Below are 19361 nucleotides of genomic sequence, written 5' to 3'. Positions count from 1 at the left end.
TGCAGGCTATAGGGTTTGTCAGAAGAAAAAAGAGAAGATTTACACATGTGGAGGCCAAGTTTTATTGAAATTTCTACGTAGATTTATGTGGTATATAGCATTCCTCAGAACTCCATGTCTGGTACAGAGCTGGAAATAAGGACCCAGGAAAAATGACTGTGCTCTTCACTTTCTCATGACTGAAAGTGAATGATCTCTAGGTCTGGATGAGAAACTAGATGTGAAAAAAAAATTGTATCCTGTGCTGCATTTCTATAGAGGAAGAGCAGACAACAGGATAACAAGGTACAAGTGATAGACTTGCTAATTAGAAGTTCCTGTCAGTGTGTGCTGGTTGGGCGGATTGAGACCAGTGGCACTCCAATGACTGCTCATGACACAGGCAAAATGTGAGAAAATAAAAGCAGAAAAAGAAAGGTCTTATCCACAAACTAGGAACAAGTGTGAATTTCTATGTGACTATGTGTTGTCATAGCATAGAAATCTGTTGGTATAGATGAGCAATCTTCTTTTAAGACACAGCAGAGATATGAGTACTAAAGTTACTGCTAATAAATGACTTGTTAGTGACTTGTTGTATGGGCATCATAACTTTCCTGTTTAAGATAATGCCCCTTGCATTCACTAGTTAAGGAAGAGCTGAAATTAAACCTGTACATGCATACACTGCTGTCTTGTACAGAGTATTCCAGCATTTGTTGTGGAATTTTTTTTAGAGGGGCTCCTAGAGTTGGAATCTTTCCCTCAGGTGGTGGAAAAGAATGAAGTAATGAGAGTCAGCCATGGCTTCAGCCAATTGCCCAGTACTGTGTTTTGTTTGCAACATTCTGAATGCAGCTTTTTGCTTGTCTATCATCAAGGTAGAGAATATCTCTTGAGACACTACTCCGCTGATAGTGACGACCAACACCAAGAAACTCTGATCAGCATTAACATTCCAATCACTTTAACAGAACAAGTAGATATTAATGTACTATGGCTGTCGTCTGGCACACGAAGGTGCTGTGAGCTGCATTACATTTGAGATTGGTACTGTCTCTTAGAAATGTTGCTTCTTCCTCAGATATACCTTTTGTCAGTTATGAGAAGTAGGGAGAGTATCTGTGTGTTCAGGAAAAAAGGTAATGGAAGTTACTGAGTGTAGCACTGGTTAGAATGGAAAATGCAGAGGATTCTGTGAGAAAGGCAACATGAAAATGCCCTACAAATGTAACATGGCTAACATGGACCGTTATCGTGACTTCATAAAGATCGGAAGAATCTATAGATATTCAATGATAGGGAATAAAAATGCCTTTCATTTAGGGCAATCAGTACAGTAAAACCTGGAAAGTACTACCTGCATGACTGTGTCTCTTTCTTTCCTCATGTGACTAATATTTATCTTGATTTCTATAGAGACTTTTCATGCCACTGTGACATAAGTTTTTCAAGAGCATAAGCTATTTTCTTTATAAAATCCTTTTAGTCAAGACAAGCATTTTTTTCTTCAGTTACTCTTGTATAACCAATTTGATTTTACTACCACAATTAACCCTTGCGAAATGCACTGTTTTCAATGTACTTTTGAATATAGATGTTGAGTTACGTACAATTGTTTTATTCTTTAGGAGGAAACAGTATTACAATTTAATAGCAAGTACACTGAAATGGATTATTAATAAAACATAGTTCTTGACCTCTAATGATATGTCTTGTGATAAAGATAGAAAATAAAACAAAACAGCTTACATTTCAGTGCAATAATTGAAAATTAAAGGGTAATCAGCTTTGCACATTGCATAAATAAGATATCTATTTGATATAAAATATTTGAAGCTATTCAAGTCATTGTTTTACTCAGCAATCACTTCCAAGTGTTGGGGACTTGAACATGAAGGGAAAAAAAAGGATTGTTATTTGAAATCCTATAGAACTTAAGATGTCAGAAGATGCTGGGCTTCATTATGCTAAGCTTCTCATAATCTAGTAGTAAAAGGCAGTCCACAGTTAAAGCTGAGCTAAACTGATAGAATAGGAGAAAAATGAAATCAATGTGCAGACACATGAAATGAAATTTCTCTGCAGCGTCTTAGTTTGTCATGGTCACTACTCATCTACGATTAGACCAAAAAGTCCCAGGGGAGCTCAGAAGAGTTTTATTTGAGATTAATTTCTGTAAAACATAAATCATATTATATTGTATTTTTATGTATGAAAAATGTTCTCCTTTTGGAGTTTCAGGTTGGGGATGTACTGTTATCTCACAGTTAGATCTTTAGTGATTACAGCTCAGAAACCATGAATTCACTCTTCTCTCTTTTTTTTTTTTTTTTTTTTTTTTTTTTCCTCCTCTTTTTCGCTTTTAGGGAGCAATAAAATCAACTACTTGACAGATTCAGCATTGCCCAAATCCAGATGCTCAATATTCAGCCTATTCAGACAGAGCAAATAAAACAAAATACAAAGAATAGAGTTAAGATGTGGGACACTTCATTACATCTCAGATTACAGAAGAAAGAAGGCAGTTATGAAGTGTTACTTGTTTTTATAAACTACGTTCTTTATTTTCAGTTTGGTTGAGAGAGGAGTACTACAAACCTTCTGCACACATTAACAAACTTCAAGGCTTTGTATATATAATTGGCTGAATATGGATCTCCAGTATTTCTGTAAATGTCACAGGCTTTATGATATGAATTAAGTACCTTAAGGCTAAATTGTTCATCACTGAAATACATCATAAACTCTTAGGAGTTGCAGGCATGTGATTCTGATACTAAAAATGTGTAACAGAAGGCATACAAGAAGGGCTCATACATAATAATACAACATAGTCCACTTCTACTAAATTTCTGCATTAAATTCCTTATTGCAATGAAGTTATTCCTATTATGGCAGATAAAAGTGACTGCATATAAATAATGCTATATATTCAACATTTATTATTCGTGTTTGACATATACACACTGAAAGACTAATTGTATGCACTACTCCCCTGTGGCAACATCTAAAAGTATTATAAATTAATAACTCACAAATTGTCATACAAATTAGAAGCAATCATACACATTAGTCTCTTGACTTACAGCTGGACTTTGCAGGCTCTAGTCATTGTCAGTTATGATAATCCTAGTAAGTCTTTCTGTTTAATTACAAACCCTCTTGTATGCATATGATTTAATAATGCATGCAAACTACCATGCTGTTTGTTGTGATAAAATTTTTATCTGTGCACGCTGGGAACAGATGAGGGGTAGTATTAGCACTCAGTTTATTCTTTCCCGATAGTTCATGACATTTACATTGGTCTCCTGTGATCATTAATATGCCAATCCAACAGTTATTTTCAACCATCCTTTTGAATGATTGACACACTCTCTGGAAATCCTTTTTCATAAATTCAAGCCAGCAATATCCCAATGCTTTGCTGGATGATACTGAATTTGTGATGAAGTCCAATTTATTGGTCAGCTGCTCACAGACACTTTTTGTTTATTCCATACTAGATGACAGTCTTAGGATCCAACATCAAAACTGGTATAATTTGGGTACTGATGCTCAATAAATGGTTTTTATCATACAAAAACAGGAGGAATACATTAAGTATGAAGTAAATACATGAAGACCAGTTGATTTATTCACTCTGGCTTCCATTTTCACTGAAAAAGATTCAGTTCAAAAGACTTTGAACAGAATCTGTCTTTCCTCATTCGAAGAAAAAGAACGTGCTTTTTTTTTTTTTTTATGATGGAATCTACTTTTAAAAAATCAAATTTTTTCTTACTATCCAATCTAAGAAAAGCAGCAATACTGGGAATATGAATAGTTGGAGGTTAGTGAAACTAATCAAATTAATTGAGAGTGCATGTCCTTGGTTGTGTGTATTGTGCCTGCAGGACTGGCATTTGCATAAGGTAATCCACAAAGGAACACATCTATACAAAAATATTTTAACACACCGTAACTACATACTTTATAGATCTAAAATTCAGGTAGATTTTAAGTAGCAGAGCAGTTTCTGAAATGGGAGAACCAGAAATTCAAACCACTGATTTTCATGTCATATTAATGGAAAAAAAGAAAAAATAATTAATCTGTGGAAAAAAAAGTATCATAGCTTAATATAGTACAGTAATAAGGCAATGTAACTTGCTAATATTTCTGTCATATTAGTGGTTTAGTTTTGGATACAAAATATATAACATTATGGAAACTGAAAAAACTCAGTGAGGTCTGACAACCCTTAGTGAACCTTAGTGAATCTTACACAAGAAACAGTGTTTCTCTTTTATAGTTATAATATAATTATAATATCTTATTTTTAAAATAGAAGAGTGTCACTGCATATTAGAAGAAATCTCTGTAAATAAACTGATTATTGTTGTTATTTTTGCTTTTTTTTTGGAGAGGGTGCAGTGTTGGGTGATTTTTTGGGGGGAAGGCAGGGGGGTGTTATTAGTGTCTGTTTCTTTGTTTTGCTTTATTTTCCATGTGCAGAGAGGAATTATAGAATGGCTTGGGTTTGAAGGGGCTTTAAAACCCATCCAGTTTCACCCAATAGATCAGGCTGCCCAGGGCTCCATCCAACCTGTTCTTGAGTCGCCTACTTCCCAGAATACAGTATAATGTCTTCCTTTGGTGTCATAATGTAGTGTCACATGGATAGTATAAGTTGTTCACTAGCTAAAATGCAAACAAATAGATGCCAAACATGACCTCAGACCACCCATTACCAGACTGACTCATTTGTGAAACTACTCATGTTACTCATGCCAAAAATTGAACTCTATTTGAAAATATTATCATCAAGTGACTGCTATCAACTCAAGTGGAAAGCAGAGGTAATCATTTTAAGATGACATGAAGGGAAATACTGTTCTTTCCTACCCTTTGAAAATTTCAAGTGCTCTGTATCATGCTTTTTGTCCTTTTTTTTCCCCTACATTTACATCCTTTCTACATTTCAGTCTTCCTGCCTATTTATTTATGTATTTGTTTGTTCATCTGTCCTGGGGTTAAATATTAGAGCTATGTGACTAAAGAAATATGACTAGTAATTTCTAGGCAAATAGAACTTACAACATGAAAGAACCACTTCCATAGCTGATGAGATTCAGGCTAGTCAGTCTCACCTCTGTACCTGGGAAGATCATGGAACAGATCCTCCTGGACAATATGCTTGATCACAAGAGGAATGAATGTGTGATCTGAAACAGCCAGCATGGCTTCACCAGGGGAAGGTCATGCTTAACCAACCTTGTGGCCTTCTGTGGTGGAGTGACAGCACTGGTGGACAAGGGAAAGGTGACCGATGTCATTTAACCTGAACTTGATTGAACAAGGCCTTTGACGTGGTCTCCAACCACATCCTCATCTCCAAATTAGACGGATGTGGATTTGATGGATGGAACACTTGATAGATAACAAATTGGTTGAAATGCTGCAGACAGAGGGTGGTGATTAGTGGTTTTATGTCCAGGTGGAGGCTGGTAACACGTAGCATCCCCCAGGGGTCTGTCTTGGGACCAGTGCTATTTAAGATCTTTATCAACGACATTGACAAAGGAATCGAGTGCACCCTCAGCAAGTTTGATGATGACACCAAGCTGAGTGGGCCGGTTGACATGGTAGAAGGAAGGGATGCTATTCAGAGGGACCTCAAGAGGCTAGAAAGGTGGGCCCAGGTGAGCCTAATGAGGTTCAGTACAGCAAAGTGCAAGGTTTTGCACTTGGGTCGGAGGAATCCTGGGCATCCATACAGACTGGAAGTAGCAGTCCTTGAGAGTAGCCCTGTGGAGAAGGACCTGGGGGTCTTGATAGATGAAAAGCTTAACATGAGCCAGCAGTGTGCTCATGCAGCTTGGAAGGCAAATGGTATCCTGGGCTCCACCAGAAGAGGGGTGGCCAGCAGGGACAGGGAGGTGATTGTCCCCCTCTACTCTGCTCTTGTGAGGCCCTCTCTGGAGTACTGTGTCCAGGTCTGGAGCCCCCAATACAAGAAAGACAGGGATCTGTTGGAGAGGGTCCAGAGGAGGGCCACGAAGATGATCAGGGGACTGGAGCTCCTCCCATATGAAGGTAGGCTGAGGGAGCTGGGCTAGTTCAGCCTGGAGAAAAGAAGGCTGCAGGGCGACCTAATTGCAGCCTTTCAATACCTAAAGGGAGTCTACAAACAGGAGGGGAATCGACTCTTTGAAAGGGTCAATAACTGCAGGACAAGGAGAAATGGTTTTGAGGGAGGGAAGATTTAGATTGGATTTAGATAGGAGGAATTTCTTTACAATGAGAATGGTGAGGTGCTGGAACAGGGTGCCCAGAGAGGTTGTGTATGCCCAGTCCCTGGAGGTGTTCAAGGCCAGATTGGATGGGGCCTGGGCAGCCTGGTCTAGTATTAAATGGGAAGGTAGTGGCCCTGCATGTGGAAGGGGGATTGGAGATTCATGATCCTTGAGGTCTCTTCTAACCTGAGCCATTCCATGATTCTGTGAGATTATGAAATGACACATTCAGTAACAACAAAAAGTAGTGACTGTAAAGGTAGATAAAGGACTTTACTAGCACACAGGTGTTAACATTTAGTAGAAAAATCAAACAAAAGCAAGATGAAATGCTTAAAATTAGAAAAATATAAGAAAAAATGTTTAGATATTCTAATGTGTACTTTCCTAATTACATTGATTCTTTATATAAAGAAGTCCAATGATTAGATTAACGTTAGAGAAAAAAAAACAAAAAAAAAAACAAAAAAACAATAGGAAAAATCAAGTACGAAATGTATTTAGACATGTCCTGTAGTTTAACAGTAAAATTAAAGGGTATCTGCTGGTCAATCAAGTTTTCTATATGAATCAAGCAGCTAGTTTCCAGTGTGCTGGATTTAGATTCAATAATAGGGAAACTTTAGATGAGCTGTGATAACACAAAACAGGAAAGAAGATAAAATATAAGTAAAAACAGAACCTAAGAAAAGCATAAAATTTTCTGCATTGTAATGTGTTTTTCAAGTCAATAAATAATTTTACATTTTTATTAGTTTCACAGATGTACCAACTGTTTTTGCCAACAGATGGTAGTATTGAATGCAGTTCATAAATTTTCCCTAGAGCAGAGGCAATTTGTCATTTAAGAACAAGTAGAAATTAGCAAAATGATTTTCTAAAATGAGTTAGAGTTTTGAGATTATAGTTGAGAATCAGAAGCAACACTCTATCCTTTCTAGCCGTGACAGAAATTTCTGTATCTGTTACTGCTAGAAGATGTTTAAGGTGTTGCAGAATTCTAATGTTGGATTCCTCCTCTCCTCTCCTCTCCTCTCCTCTCCTCTCCTCTCCTCTCCTCTCCTAGTTAATTATTTTTTTTATTGCAGAAACTCTTTGCACAGACGTAGTTCTGATACCAGCTCACCATGAGGTTAGTAGAAGAAGGTCTTTTTTTTATTTCACTTGGTCTTGAATGAGGTTATTAATGAACTGCTTGCTAACTAGCAGTTCAACCCTCTATTGTTTTATTGTTTAATGGCAGACAGCATATAGATAAATAGGAATCCAGTGAAAAGAAAGAAGCCCTAGGTTACATCTAGATTTTCCCATAAACTGCCAGAAGTTTTATTTCAGTCTCTTGATTGTAACTCTCATTACTTTTAGAAACCACCTGGTGAGTACACTGGCATTCTAAAAAAAAAACGAAACTTATTTTGTATCTCCTAAGGCAAAATCCACTGGGTTGTCTCCAATGGAAGCTGCAAAAGCAAGAAGAAATTATTAGGGCAGATACAAACAACAGTATATCTAAATAGGTCAAAGACCTAAAGCCTTGATTATTTATTTATTTGTTTATTTATTTTAATTATAGACAAGAGCAGTAAAAGCAATATAGTTTACAAGGATAATAAAGCAAATAAGAATAGTGTTAATTTTGTTGCTAAAACTTAGGCTGGTAGCATTTAGCATTCTGAGTGGTAGACTCAGTTAACGAGCCAAAGGATTCAAGTTTGGATCAAACTTTCTGTAGTTATGGAAAGCATTGCTCCTTCATTATTTCTTCAGCATGGAGCTGAGTCACTTTCCGAGTATGGAGAAGTGTTTCCTGCCATGTTTATTATTCATTTATCATATTTATCTTACCTTATATATAGGGAGAGAAAATAATCTTTAATAAGAAATCTTCAATTTTTCCCGTTCAGTGAAATTTTTCTACAGGCTGGATTTCACAAGCTTAAGAATAAGATATCATTTTTATGCTACAGATTTTTTATATATATAGATATATAAGGACATATATTTTAAATGTATACTTTAACCAACTTCTGTTGGTATCATTACATGTGTAGATGGTCTATGACAACTGAGTGGTACATGATTGGTGATTCTGGCTTCAGAACCTATTTGGAGGCCCTAGTGAAACATGTATATTGTATTATCTTCCTCTCTTTCTGGACACATAAATGGATTGTTGACGTTCTTGTGCAGATTTTGCTAGCAATTCTTTTGGTGTTATTCAATGTATTGACATGAAGTTACTCTGTTTTATGGTTTTATGATTGACTGGGATTAGTTTTGTAACTGTGGATTGTCTGGCCTGCTCTCTGAGTTTTGCTTATAAAGGAAAAATACATTTTTTTTTATCTGTGAGATAACTTTCACTGATTCAGAAAGTCATTCTGTAAAAGATACACAGGAGCAGATACCATCCTTGTTCTTTTACTTTCTTCTCTGTCTACATTCATTGTTGGCCTGAAAGCTGATTAGTCCTCAATGGGAGCACAGTTCATCTCAGTTCCTTGGTTACAAAGAGGAACTGAGCTTTACATTTTCAGAAATAAACCTATAACAGGTATTGCACCATAAGAAACATTTCAGAGTCTAATAAATTTCTTACCTATCTTATTGGTTGATCAGTATAATGTATCTATAACATAGCTTCATTTATATATAATAAAATAATCTTTGTTTGCATCCCATCTTGGAAGTCTATGTCAAAAAAAAAAAAAAAAGGAAAAAAAAAAAAAAGAAAAAAAAAAGAGATGGAAGAGATGGAATAAGAGAAAGACTTTAAATTGATTTTATGGTAGGTGATATCATGTCTGGCCACTTAAATTATAAATTTGATTTACAAAGATATTTAGGTCCCCTCTCAGTCAGAGAAACATCAGTGCATATCTGTATATACATAGTTAACATCAAGCCTGTCATTTCCTTGCTACTGATATTTTTCTCTTCCACAAGAGGTATGCTCTTTTTTTTTCCTGGGGCCTCAGAAAAATTTTCCTGTCCACCCGCGCCAGTCTTCTTGCCTGCTGAATCATCTTACAGCACACAGAGACTTCCTGCTCTGGCACCTTTAAGTCTTCCTTCTTGAGGAGTAAACAGTCTTCATGGACTCTCTTGCCCTTCACAGGGGTGAATCTCAAGGGAACCTCCTCACCAGACTGCCCTCCAGAAGTCTAAGAAAGCAGATTTGCTGGCTCCCCTCCTGACTTCACCAAGAATAGGAAACTGTTATTTCGTGGTTTCTCTGCCCAAGACAGATCCTACCATCTCCTCTCCTATGAGGAAAGGTTGAGGGAACTGGGATCGTTTAGCATGTTGAAGACAAGGCTCCAGGGAGACCTCATTGTTGCTCTCCAGTACTTGAAGGGAGCATATAAACAGGAGGGGGAATGGCTGTTTACAAGGATGATAGTGGTAGGACAAGGGGGAATGGTCTTAAAATGAGACAGAGGAGGTTTAGGTTAGATATTAGGAGGAAGTTTTTCCACACAGAGGATGGTGACACACTGGAACAGGCTGCCCAAGGAAGTTGTGGATGTCCCATTCCTGGAGGCATTCAAGGCCAGGCTGGATGTGGCTCTGGGCAGCCTGATTTATTGGTTGGCGACCCTGCACACAGCAGAGGGGTTGAAATTAGATGATCATTGTGGTCCTTTTCAACCCAGGCCATTCTATGATTCTATGATCTCCAAGCAGCACAATGCTTTGTGAACAGTGGATCTAGTGGGGCATCTCTCCTGGTAGGCTCTCTTACTGGCTGCATCAGGAAGCTCTCCTCTACACACTGCAGAAATCTCCCATACTGCTTCTTCTGCCCTGTACTGTATTTCCAGTATACACCAGAAAAATTGAAGGCCCCCATGAGAACAAGGGCTGGTGACTGTACAATTTGCTAACTGCTTGTAGAACATCTCATCTGTCTTTTCATCCTGGCTAGGTGGTTTATAACAGACCCCCAATAGGATTTCAGCCTTTTTGGCCGTGCCCCTGATCCTTACTCATAGAGATTCAACCTTATCATTCCTAACCCCAAGTTCAACAACATCAAAACACTCTCTAACACAGAGAACCATGCCATAACCCCTCCTTTATTGCCTGTCCCTTCTGAAGACCTTATAGCCAACCAACAGCACTCCAGATAACTTATGCACTGTATGAATCTTAATTTTTAAAACCCAGTAGAATAGTGTTCTTCTCTAAATTCCTTCTAATTACTTTGTCATTTATAAATGAATTATGTGAGAAATCTGTAATCAAAAAAAGTTTTTCTTTCTCCTGAATACTGTAAGTGCTGGTAAAAAATCTCTCTTAATTCTCTTAAAAATATTTGTCTTTCTTATAAATTATGTAATGCAGTGAAGTCTGGCATCATTTTCTCTAAAATCATTTATCTAAATCATAATCATTGATTATTTCAGTCTTGCTATTAATTTTCTGCATATCTCTGCAGTTATTGTAGGCTAGCTTTATGCAGAGATTACTTCTGGAACTAAATCATAATAAAAAATGATGGCAATTAAAATTACTGTTTTAATAAGTATTAAGATTTTTTTTCTACTTCATACATTCAAATGCTGTTTGAATCAGAATATTTTCAAAACATAAATTTTGAGAACAATTGACACTAACACTAGTGCAATTCCCTTTGATTAACTTGTTTGTAAAAAAGATTCCATGAGGAATAGAAAAGAGAATTTCAGGTAATATTACCTATCTTTGAATGCTCACCTTATTTATTTAAATTATTTTGTAAATTATTCATATGTGTAATTCATTAAAATGATCAAGGACCTCCACAAATCTGTCTGTGAGATCTGTCCTAGTTTTGTAGGCATGGGAGGTTTAAATAAGTTATGCGCACAGATTATTGAGGAAAACTTCTCAAATTAATGTCAAGGTTAACTTTATTATCATAATTTCCTTTCAAGTATTCCATTGGTTAATTCAATAAGTAAGCCTTAAATTAAGTTTAAAACATTTTTTGCATTTTGATTATTCTTACTCAGTTCTCACTGACTCAAAACCATGAAAAGACTTTTTTTTTTTTTTCCAAAGTATTAATTGCCTTAGACATAAGGTTAAAAGATATTTTTTACATCTTAAAGAGCATGAAATTAGGAGAATATTCTATGATCCAACTAACACAGATAATTGCATGACGACAGCTATTGGCAGACCCAAAAATCTTTGTATGAAGCTGAATCCTTGAGACAGAAATTTCCTTTCCAGGCAAACTAATTTTAAAATGCCTATTCAGTTCAATAATGATAAAATTAACATACTTGAAAAGAAGTTATGTAAACTCAGTTTAAAATTGTCCTAGTTTACAGAATTCATATTTAATATAATCACATCAGTATGCAACTCTTTGACAATTAAAAATTTTACATGTATATTACCTTTTCTTTTCTTCCATTTTTAAAAATTTTACAGTATTATCATGCTTATAAGGCTTTGTAGCACGTTTAAACACACAGATAAGTGCTTTGATAGAAATGGAAAATGTTTCTAAATTTCATTTTTTGACTTAGCAATTTTTTGACTATAATAATCAGTTTAAAAAAGAGAAAACTTGAAAACATGTATGGTCATCTAGAAACATTCATTCAAATCTGCGTGCATCTGTCAATTTTTATTTTATGTGTTTTAACTCTCCCCAGCTTTTTCTTGGTTTAAACGTTATCAGACCTCTCACCATTTTCTTTCTTATTTCATTTCCCTTTTAAATTTCTTTGTATTCTTAAATCTTGCTTTATCATTCTAAATCTTTTTTAAGCGCTCTGTTCTTCTAATATTACTTTCAGATTGAAAATGTCAAGGTCAGATCCATTCTACCATACTCAGTCACGCAATCCATTTCATCTAGTTCGAACATAACTCTAGTTGTAATTGCCAAATCACACTGAATTGCATGTTAAACACCTATAAATAACTTTGTTCACAACAAGACATATGTTAAAAAAACATACCTGGAAACAGCTTTATGTTTAACCAGAGGCAGGCACATAAAAAGTCAGAAGGAACATAGCACGACTGACTTTTAATAACTATCTAATTGGAAAGCAACCGATGAACATTAACAGGTAACTGGACTTGGCTTTGAATCAGAATAGTCACCCTGACACCAAGTTATTTTGCTACTTACTACGTGTTTCCTATAAACTATCCATCATTTTTGTTTGCAAGCTGTCCAACCTAAGTTTTGCCCTAGTCTTTGTACAACATGGACCAAATCAAGTACTTAATGTTTCTGGATGCTCTAAGAGAGGATCCTCAAAACACTTTCCAATTCACTCACATCCGGACTTTCTGGTTAGTTTCAAGCCTTCTTTCAAAACCTGTATTACACTGTTCAAGTGTACAGTGTGACAGAAGTCACATGCAGTTAATTGTATTTATAATTTTGAATTATCTTTAAATCCATATTATACTTGTTTACAATTTTCTTAGATAACAATGTATTATCTGTGTTCATTTTCTGTACATCATCATATACTTCGTGTCCTTTTATAAGATTCTTGTATACCGTCAGATATAAAAGAAATAGGAAGTGGTATAAATAGAATGATGGAGCAATTGATTATAATGATCAACGTTAACAACTTTAATTCCCTCTTCATCACTTTTTCTCATATATCACTCATATGTACACTGGTAAATGTGTAGACTCTGTAATAGTATACCAGGTTGGCCTATCCCACCTATGTATGTCTGTATATTAACATGATGCCATCTTTATGCCCTCAGAAATAACAGCATTCTGAGGTGGTTCTTGGAGATCAAGAGAAAGAGCTGTTTTCATCCTCTTTAAGTCAGGCACTTGACATGTCCTCCCACTCTGTTGCTAGGATAATAGGACAGTCTCCTAGAGAGATGAAAAAAAGTCTTTGGTCACATTCCTCTAAGTAAATATTTAGGGTTATAAATGCCTAGCTTTAAAGAAAATTGACAGCTTTTTTCCAGCAGGTCAGCCAGATTTTTCTGAAAAATCACAACAGTATACCAGTGCTTTCAGGAATAATTGTGGCACATAGCCAAATCTCACAAACCTGTACAAATTTATACATTATTCTATAATCAAGATTTTGGAGCTGGTTGTGATAAATGAAACATTCATTTTTCTGAATACATACAGCGTTAGTATTTTTTGTCAGTAAATCTATTCCATTTCACGCTACCTGAGGATTTGACCCTGAAAGGAATCAGATGTGTTATACCTTCTCTCTTAACTTCATTCAAAGTGATTCTGTACAGCAATTTAATAGTAAGACCACTAATCTGTTTGGAGGTTAAAGAAAAGGTGAACATAAAAATATTTATGAAAAGTAACAAGCATCTCCAGAGTCCCTCATGCTATGTCATTCTTATATTTTAATTAATTCATATTCATCCACAAGTGATAAACAATGATGAGAAAAGCTAGGATATGCAAGGGTTAATTTGTGTGGTATTCTAAAGACTATGGATTATCAACATTTTCAATAATCAAACTCGTGTGTTTAATATATTTGTATATCTTAGAAGCCTGTTGAATTTATGCAGGTTTTACAAGATCTTTTAAAAGTAAAAGGTAAAATATATCAATTTTTATATTTTCATATTGTAATTATCATAATCAATGTTTTATGCATTAACTTACCCATTCATACATCTTCTAATATAGTGTTTTTGCCCACACAAACATTCCTTTTAAAATAAAACAAAGATGTATAAACATCAATATTGTATGGATTTATGTGAAGTGTATGTTTGTACATAGCAATATAAACAAAGATACAGGTATGTAGGTATATCTACATATGTACTGGTCCTGAAAATCCTACAGTTTCATACTAAGGCTTCTTCGTTATCACAATGGAATGTTACATTTCCATTTTGATCAGGAATCATCATCAAGACAAGATACACTTATCACATAAAGCACGAAACTTCTTAAGGAGTGCTAATTTGGAATTAACTTCCATCCTATTTTCTCTGAGGTGACACAAACTTCTAGAGTTCTCAGGATCTGGCACTGTGACACTTCATGTTACAGTCATTGGAACTCAGCAGTAACAACCCCAATCAGTAAATGGATTTGTTGCACCCTAAACTACTCCATGGAAACAGCAGATAACACTCTTACTTCTTTTAAGGGAAGTCTAGAAAGCACTTTGTCTCCAAAAGAAATCAAATTTTAATGTATTAATCACACCCCCTGCTCTGCTATGAGCTCCACTGTGAACACAGGTAGATTTTTAAGCATCTATTTCTATGATTATCCCAGGCAAAAATATACTGATAATATGTAGCAGAGGATGCGAAGCAAATAGTAAGTAGTGGTTTATTACATTTAATGCAAGTCTTTTCATAATCTCTGAATCAGAGATGCACCAGAATCATTACTGTCATCATAACTACTCTTTAAAACTGAAAAGATGCCCCTGGAAAAAGAGAATTGCTGGTGTAGATGAGCGTTTCTGGCATAGTTTGAGTTGTTCATCACAATGCTAGATTTTCTCTCTGGGCACAGAAACAAGGATGAGATTGAGCTTAATAGCTAGCAATTTAACAATTTTGTAGTTTGGAGGTATATGACCTTGGAAAAGTATTTGTGATTGGCTTTGATCACATTTTTGCAGTGTCATTATAATAATCACTTAGTATCACTATTAAAGTTAAACACTTGTCAAGTTTTTCATTAAAAGTCTGTATCACTAGGAATTTTCAGCTTAAATACATTACCCTTTAATAACTGTGGCCTTGATGTTAAAGGAGGAAAACATGTAGTTTCAGCATTATCCTTTTTTTTTAAGCATTGCATTCATAGGGCAAAAAGAAAATGTGGGTACAATTCCTTGATGTGGTTTAAGTGTCGGATTTAGGCTTTTATGCATGCATAAGCTTAATGAATTATAACTTTAAAAAAAAAAAACAAAAAATAATTAGTCATAGATGTGTAACAAGAGCTAATTCTTGCTAAGTGGCATAAAGAATGTGGCTGCCTCCTCCTCTATCTGATCACACCAGGGCTGCTCCTGTCTGACCTGTGGACTGCTGAGGCTAGGGCATGTGCCTGCTGTTTTCCCCAATTCAAGTTTCAAGTTTAGCACTGAGCACTTAACACAGCAACCCAAAAACATTCAGGAAGTGACAGAATATAAATGTCAGGTCACATAGGCTGCCCCAGCCAACAGCTGCCTTCAGCATCACTTTCTCAGAGGACTCATGTAGAATAGATACAGAGAGCAGAATCCCCTTCCTACTATCAGACTACTACAGACCAAAGTTCACTGATACGCACACAGAACACGGTCCAGATTCACAGGCACATGCACATTTTTAGATCCCATGAGTACTGACACAACCCCCTCTGCTCATCCAGCATTGCTGTCTGGATACTGAGCCTTCTTACCCATGTACCCATGTACCCTCTTACCCATCACTTGCCATCTGGTTCACTATGCAATTGCACCACTCACACACTCATCCTTCATGCCCATCACATTCACAAGTCCCCTTGTGTGTAACAGCACACAGATGCACCGCCTACCTGATGACTTGGCCCAGACCTAAGGCCCCCACTACTCACTCACTAGTCCAGTTCACAGCTTTTTAGCAAATACACACATGCACACCATACACAACATGTTTGGGGAAGAGACAACCACTCAGCAGCCAGCACCAGATGTATGATCTGTGACCCATGGTTGTGCTCCAGCTGTCAGTGTGATCACTCACCTTGCTTATGTGCATGCCTCAAGTAGCTGACTGGTTTGGAAACACACACTGCTCCTGCCACGTGGTTGGAGTAGAAGACCTGGAAAAGGCACCTGGAGTGGCACTCCACTGAGAATTTTATATCTGGTTGTGCTTCTCAGTATAGATGTCCTTCATCAGATAACCCTGCTGGAATAAACATTCCCACATTCTCATATAGCATGACAGACCATATATAGTTCCCATCTCTGCTTCCCTTTCTTACTATAGGTTGTTGCATTGGAAAAGGTTTTCTAAAAAGAGTAGTCACTTTCCTTCCGCATATCCTAATGATTCTTACCATGCACTAATGAAAGAAGATTATGATGATGGGGGCAAATTTTATTGCCAGAAAACTCTGCTTCAGGAAAAGTACCTTAAACATTCTTAAACAGAATTTATATGTAACTAAGCACAAGAATAACTTCCAGAAAGCCAACTTACTACATTTTATGAAGGGTGATGAAATTAAAATTTATTAATAACACTGCTAATAAAACAAATGCGATAATGGAAGTATTTGTATTTTAGAATCTCAAAATCTTGTATTGAAAACCATTTATCTAAACTGGATTGAATATCTAAGGTACTGTTGTGGATTAATAACAGTAGGCAGCTAAGCACCACCCATTTACTTACTAAATCTCCCCTCTCAGTACAACAGGTGAGGAAATATGAGCAATAAAAGTGAGATAGTTCATGAGTTGAGTAAAAAGGCAGTTCAAAAAAGTAAAAAAGAAACAGTAACAGAGAGAAAAAAAAAAAAAAAGAAAAAGAAAAAGAAAATGAGGCAAAGAAAAACAAGTGATGCAAAAAGCAATTTCTCACCACCTGCTGACAAATGTCCAGAAATGGCTAGTCCAGATGAACTTCCCACACCCCAATTTTATTGCTAAGGATGAAGTTCTATGGCATGGAATATCTCTTTCGTAATTTTTTGTCAGTTTTTCTGCCCATTTTTCTTTCCAGCCTCTCATGCCTCTGGAGTGAGAAATAAAGAAAGACGATGGAATGTGAACACGACAATATCTAAAGTGTCTCTCTGTTATCAATATGCTGTTTTGGTTAACAATCCAAAGCACAGAATGAAACAAGTCACTAGGAAGACAAGTAATTCTGTCCCAGCCAAAACTGCTATAGATAGCCATAACACATAAGGTGTTTATATGTAACCAGTGTTTTTCTAAATACCTATGTAAGGCATTTAATCTAATAATATTAAATAATTAAAATTTTTGTCCATGTAGAAATACTAAATTTATTCAGCGTCCCAGTTAATGAAAGATCTACTTCAAGACTACATAACAGTGTAAAAAAAGAAACTCATAACATTTGACACCTGGTAGAAGCATGTCATCTGTACTATAAACTCAATGGACAGTCTTTTCTACAACGTGAAAATTAGGTTTCAGATCAGCAGTGGTTTGGAATCCACATAGTATAAATTAGATAATGGAGTTGTATTTGAGATACAACTGTATTTGAGATAGTTAACCTAATTTTATTAATATCTCATTAGCTGATCTCAGGACTGCTAACACAGTTCTTCTAAACAAAGTAGAAATATCAGTTATTTTTAATTATTTGAACAGTCAATAGAGTAGAAATTGATCTAGGTCTGACAACAGATCTGAGATGAATTACAAGGATGAATTTCATAGCTTTGATCACATAAAAAGCCATTGAATTTTGATTATGGAAAAAAAAAAGAGAATTTGAAATGACAAAAGAAGTGAACTTATGATTATTCTAGAATTTCATAAGAAGGTGGGGAAATGGAATTAGTAAGACGTAGATCACTTTGTTTTGGCATGTGGCAGTAAAAGATGAGGAAGAAAACAATCTTTTACATTTTGAATGACAACAATTCCCATAAAATGGCCTGCCAGGAAATGAAATCTCATCTTGGTACTGGAAATAGCAAACATGATGTAATAACTATAAACTCATCCAGCTCCTGCACGATACAGAAGAACAGGATGTGGGAAAGAAAAGACATTCTCCATAGTTAATGAATGTAGTTAACCCCTGAGTATGGGAGGAAGGAAATGAAAATGGCATTTCAATACTGAAGATATTAATTATTACTATATTTTCAAGCACAGATCCCTCCGGTTGTCTGTCTAAAGAAATAAATTCAAAATCAGAGAGTAGGTAGGCAATGGTAGGTAATATGACAGGAAGTGTAGAAAGGAGCCATCATTCTCTTGGCACAGAATACAGCTTTCTTCTTCTTTCCTGGCAAGAAGTGTTGTTTCTCTGGAGAATACTTCTTTTCCGAGAACAGGATTTTCAAGGCATGTGGGTTTTCTGTAATGTTCTACTGGGACCTTCACTGGTTTAATCATACTCCAGTTCTACATCTAAAATTCAGACTGAAAGAATGAAATATTACAGATTCACTAACATTAGCTCTGTAACTGCATACTGACAATAAATAAATACATTAAAAAAAATCGACAAAACAGCATGAAAAAACTATGTTGAATTAAACAGCTTTTCAAATTGTATACACAACAAAGTACACCTTACGGAAGAGACACAACTTTTCATCAAGTTTGAGTAAATGTATCGGTTTCAATTATGTTTTTATACTTAAGGATTTCTCATAAAACACAATCATAGAATTTTTAACAGTCAATGTCAAATTTTATGTGGATTCCAAGTAGTCTGTGGTCTTAGGCTGACCCAGGGACTTCCTTTGTACTGCTTTATACATCCAGAGACTGATCCCTGCTCCTTAAGCTAAATTATATGGGATATTTCAAATGCTTTAAGTCTGCCTTATTGCTTCATCATAAAACATGGTGATATTTGCATCATATATCTCTTTAAGCAATCTATGTTTAGATACATATTTATCTGTATATCTTCATCCACGTCCTTCAAGACCACAAGAACCATGTTCAATTGTATTCACAGCTCTTCGTAAAAAGGGATATTAAGATTATAATTGAGGTAACATCTGTTTACAAGTTGTTATAACATTTTGCTCACTGACGCAGATGTCTGTCATTGAAACTGTATATTTAGCCTATGCTTTTTGCTGAGAGCCTTTGCTATGTGGGACTTTTCACTGATATTGCTCAGTCTTAATTATGATGTCACTCCAGTTATAAGTGGTTAAAAATTTCGTTAAAAAAGATTGTTGGGACAGTACTTGTAACAAAAAAAGTTTCAACTGAAAGATAACAATACAAATGTAGAGTGGTTTACCTTTGTAGTTTTCTGTAGGGAATTGCTGATAAGAAATAGCACATAATTCAACAACATATCTGCTGAGACAATGATAATAATTGCTGCTTTAGAATTATGCTGCCCTCAGCCTCTGAAAATTAATTCAAGATTGGCAAGACACTTTGGGAATTATTG

Source organism: Lagopus leucura, unplaced genomic scaffold (genome assembly GCF_019238085.1).
Source record: "Lagopus leucura isolate 7727_CA_CO unplaced genomic scaffold, USGS_WTPT01 Super-Scaffold_100002, whole genome shotgun sequence".
Lineage (NCBI taxonomy): Eukaryota > Metazoa > Chordata > Aves > Galliformes > Phasianidae > Lagopus > Lagopus leucura.
Note: the sequence above shows the minus strand (reverse complement) of the source record.